The sequence below is a fragment of the Oncorhynchus keta genome, chromosome 11, assembly GCF_023373465.1.
Source record: "Oncorhynchus keta strain PuntledgeMale-10-30-2019 chromosome 11, Oket_V2, whole genome shotgun sequence".
Taxonomy (NCBI): domain Eukaryota; kingdom Metazoa; phylum Chordata; class Actinopteri; order Salmoniformes; family Salmonidae; genus Oncorhynchus; species Oncorhynchus keta.
In genome coordinates this window covers 7,219,958-7,224,957 of record NC_068431.1, presented here as the reverse complement: position 1 = coordinate 7,224,957, position 5,000 = coordinate 7,219,958, and the positions used below count along the sequence as shown (strand labels likewise).

Sequence of the window (5,000 nt, the reverse complement as noted above, 5' to 3'; positions counted from 1 at the left end):
CTCAACCATCCCATTCCCAACCTCACCATCCCCTTCCCAACCACCCTGTCCCAACCACCTCCCAACCTCAACCACCCCGTTCCCAACCTCAACCACCCCGTTCCCAACCTCACCCCCCTTCCCACCCCATTCCCAACCTCAACCATCCTGTTCCCCTCAACCTCAACCACCCTGTTCCCAACCTCAACCACCCCGTTCCCAACCTCAACCACCCCTTCCCACCCCATTCCCAACCTCAACCACCCTGTTCCCAACCTCCCACCCTGTTCCCAACCTCAACCCCGTTCAACCTCAACCATCCCCTTGGAACTTCAACCTCAGGGTGTTCCCAACCTCAACCATCCTGTTCCCAACCTCAACCTCAACCACCCTGTTCCCAACCTCAACCACCCCGTTTCCCAACCTCTACAAACCCATAGACACAGGTGTCCGTGCAGCAAGTTAGCGGCTCATTAGTTTTAGAATGAAGGACAAATGTCAAACGTCAGCGCCGGTGATAGCCTGATGGTAGTTGTTTCTAGGGAGGTATTTATGGAAAGGCAAAGATGGCCTCTAATGTTCTCTAGCTACAGTGGAGTTGGTCTATAATGTTGTAGCAGGCTTTGACTGCAGCATGAGCATGCTGATTTGTGTTCTCTGTAAGGCGACAGGCTCCAGACAGGTTTAGTGTGTGTGTCAGTGTATTGTACTGTACTGTGTGCCTTTTCCTACACAGCTGTGTGTTTCAATCAGTTACATACAGGCCTAGTGTTAATTGTGTCCATTTTAAATAATCTCTTTGTGTGGACACAGAGAGTCCCTCTGATTCTGGCTGGCTGGCTGGCTGGCTGGCTGGCTGGCTGGCTGGCTGGCTGGCTGGCTGGCTGGTGGTGTGTGTGTGTGTGTGTGTGTGTGTGTGTGTGTGTGTGTGTGTGTGTGTGTGTGTGTGTGTGTGTGTGTGTGTGTGTGTGTGTGTGTGTGTGTGTGTGTGTGTGTGTGTGTGTGTGTGTGTGTGTGTGTGTGTGTGTGTGTGTGTGTGTGTGCTGCAGAGTGTGTGTGCGTGAAACAGCCCGGGGCCGAGTGACTCTGCTGCTAGATTAGAGTGTATCTATGGCACGGACTCCAGCACCCCGCTGGGCTGAGTGCACGGAACCTTGTTCATAGGAGAAGTGGCTTGGAACTTAAGCTCAGGGTGTTAAGATAGAGTTAGCCTGCTTTCTTAGGCAGTCGAGCTTTGACCCTAATATAGTGGGGCTTCTCTGTCTCTTCCTCTCTCTCTCTCTTTCTCCTCTCTCTCTCTTTCTCTTCTCGCTCTCTAAACCCTGTCTCTCTCTCTCTAAACCCTCTAGAGCTCTTCTCTAAACTCCTCTCTCTCTCTTCTCTACTCTCTCTCTCTCTCTCTCTCTCTCTCTCTCTTCCTATCTCTCCCTCTTTCCTCGCTATATCTATTGTCTTTCTCTCATCTCAAAGTAGTTTAACCCAGTCTCTCTATTGGGAGCTTGATCTATTTTACAGTGAACAGCACAGTGGCTCAAATCTCGTAAGAGAATGGGAAATTCTATTCACATTCTGTGTAGTCAGTTGGATCTACTTGCTGTCTGTCCCCATTTGACTTGGTTCATGCTAGCAGTCATTTGGTACACGCTTTGCTTGGTGTTGTAGGTGAGAGGTTTGACAGGAAGCTGTGTTCAGACGTGTGTGTGTGTGTGTGTGTGTGTGTGTGTGTGTGTGTGTGTGTGTGTGTGTGTGTGTGTGTGTGTGTGTGTGTGTGTGTGTGTGCCTGTAGTCAGTGCGCTCGCTTGTGTCTGTGTTTCATGTAGCTGCAGAGCCCTGTCACATCAGTACCAGGAAACTCCCACCACAACAAGAAGCGAAACCAGCCACTTATAGAAACTTACTGGGGGCTGACGCTAAACCCCGTAGAGAGTTCTGTACACCCTGTAGAGAGTTCTGTAAACACGGTAGAGAGTTCTGTACACCCTGTAGAGTATTCTATAAACCCTGTAGAGCATTCTATAAACCCTGTAGAGCATTCTATAAACCCTGTAGAGCATTCTATAAACCCTGTAGAGCATTCTATAAACCCTGTATAGCATTCTATAAACCCTGTAGAGCCTTCTATAAACCCTGTAGAGCATTATGTAAACCCTGTAGAGCATTCTATAAACCCTGTAGAGCATTCTATAAACCCTGTAGAGCATTATGTACACCCTGTAGAGCATTCTATAAACCCTGTAGAGCATTCTATAAACCCTGTAGAGCATTATGTACACCCTGTAGAGCATTCTATAAACCCTGTAGAGCATTCTATAAACCCTGTAGAGCATTCTATAAACCCTGTAGAGCATTCTATAAACCCTGTAGAGCATTCTATAAACCCTGTAGAGCATTCTATAAACCCTGTAGAGCATTCTGTACACCCTGTAGAGCATTCTATAAACCCTCTAGAGCATTCTATAAACCCTGTAGAGCATTCTATAAACCCTGTAGAGCATTCTATAAACCATGTAGAGCATTCTATAAACCATGTAGAGCATTCTATAAACCCTGTAGAGCATTCTATACACCCTGTAGAGCATTCTATAAACCATGTAGAGCATTCTATAAACCATGTAGAGCATTCTATAAACCCTGTAGAGCATTCTGTAAACCCTGTAGAGCATTCTGTACACCCTGTAGAGCATTCTGTACACCCTGTAGAGCATTCTGTACACCCTGTAGAGCATTCTATAAACCATGTAGAGCATTCTATAAACCCTGTAGAGCATTCTATACACCCTGTAGAGCATTCTGTACACCCTGTAGAGCATTATGTACACCCTGTGGAGCATTCTGTACACCCTGTAAAGCATTCGATAAACCCTGTAGAACATTCTATAATCCCTGTAGAGCGTTCTATAAACCCTGTAGAGCATTCTATAAATCCTGTAGAGCATTCTATAAATCCTGTAGAGCATTCTATAAACCCTGTAGAGCATTCTATAAACCATGTAGAGCATTCTATAAACCCTGTAGAACATTCTATAAACCCTGTAAAGCATTCTATAAACCCTGTAGAACATTCTATAAACCCTGTAGAGCATTCTAAAAACCTTGTAAAGCATTCTAAAAACCTTGTAAAGCATTCTATAAACCTTGTAAAGCATTCTATAAACCCTGTAGAGCATTCTATAAACCCTGTAAAGCATTCTATAATCCCTGTAGAGTGTTTTATAAACCCTCTAGAGCATTCTATAAACCCTGTAGAGTATTCTATAAACCTTGTAAAGCATTCTATAAACCCTGTAGAGCATTCTATAAACCTTGTAAAGCATTCTATAAACCCTGTAGAGCATTCTTAAACCTTGTAAAGCATTCTATAAACCCTGTAGAGCATTCTATAAACCCTGTAAAGCATTCTGTAATCCCTGTAGAGTGTTTTATAAACCCTCTAGAGCATTCTATAATCCCTGTAGAGCATTCTGTAATCCCTGTAGAGCATTCTATAATCCCTGTAGAGCATTCTGTAATCCCTGTAGAGTGTTTTATAAACCCTGTAGAGCATTCTGTAATCCCTGTAGAGTGTTTTATAAACCCTCTAGAGCATTCTATAATCCCTGTAGAGCATTCTGTAATCCCTGTAGAGCATTCATACTGTAGTGTTCTGACTCAGCTGTGGCTATGTAATGGCTTTGCTCGAGTGACTGTGAGCGCTGCACGACCATGTGTTGGAGGACATGCAATGCAACTCGCTGCAAACTACACTAGCTACACTTCAGATTATGTTTGTCACCTTACCCATAAAACCAACACCGGCCTTGAAACCTGTTACTCACCCTCCACCCTCCTTTTCCTACCTTTTTTGTCTTTTAATTTAACTGTAAAAAAGTATTGTAATTGTAAGTGAGTGTTTGCATGTTATAATCAGGGGTTGGAACTGTTTTCAGAAAATAACAGACATTTTCAAGAAGCAGAATCAGAGTTGGAACAAAGTGTTGTATACTGTTCCAAAACAGAACTGTTATTTTAAAAGCATGGAAACCGGTTAATATTTTTTTTTAACGTTCAAGCATTTTCTTTCAGTCCACAAAACAAATCAACAAAACACCTATGCAAAGCCCTCCCTCTGTCAATCAGAAACTTCCTCCAGTGTCTGCCTGCCAGCTGAACAGCTTTGCCAGTGTGTGTGGGTGTAAGCTGTCTGCCCCTCCCCCTCCGAAGCGTAGCTGTAGCCCCTCCCCCTCCGAGGCGTAGCTGTAGCCCCTCCCCCTCCGAGGCGTAGCTGTAGCCCCTCCCCCTCCGAGGCGTAGCTGTAGCCCCTCCCCCTCCGAGGCGTAGCTGTAGCCCCTCCCCCCGAGGCGTAGCTGTAGCCCCTCCCCGAGGCATAGCTGTAGCCCCTCCCCTCCAAGGCGTGGCTATAGCCCCTCCCCCCGGCGTCGCTGTAGCCCCTCCCCTCCTCCGCCCCTCCCACTCCGGCGTGGCTGTGGCCCCTCCCCTCCGGGCGTGGCTGGCCCCTCCCCCGAGGCGCGTGGCTGGCCCCTCCTCCGGGCGTGGCAGAGGCGTGGCTGTAGCCCCTCCCCTCCGAGGCGTAGCTATGGCCCCTCCCCTCCGAAGTGTAGCTGTAGCCCCTCCCCCTCCAAGGCGAGCTGTAGCCCCTCCCCCGAGGCGTAGCTGTAGCCCCTCCCCCTCCGAGGCGTAGCTGTAGCCCCTCCCACTCCGAGGCGTAGCTGTAGCCCCTCCCCCTCCGAGAGGTAGCTGTAGCCCCTCCCCTCCGGGCGTAGCTGTGGCCCCTGCCCCCATCCGAAGCGTAGCTGTAGCCCCTCCCCCCATCGAAGTGTAGCTGCAGCCCCTCCCCCTCTGAAGCGTAGCTGTACCTTACTGAAGTTTCAAGTGTGATTCAATAGATTGCGAGATGTTTTATCAACGAAGAATGGTTCAACATTTTCAATGCTAGTTAGGGCACATTGGATGTATTAACTACTAAAAGGTAAGGCACTTTTTTAATTCTAGTTCCACTCTGTTAGCTAGCTAGCTCCTCCTCA

The 5,000-nt window shown here is 47.5% G+C and overlaps 1 protein-coding gene across 1 annotated transcript in view; it reads left to right on the top strand.

Moving 5' to 3' along the window:
* LOC118373878 (peripheral-type benzodiazepine receptor-associated protein 1) overlaps positions 1–5,000 on the top strand; it is a gene marked incomplete at its 3' end in the record, with an annotated part of 283,366 nt that overhangs the window by 213,243 nt on the left and 65,123 nt on the right.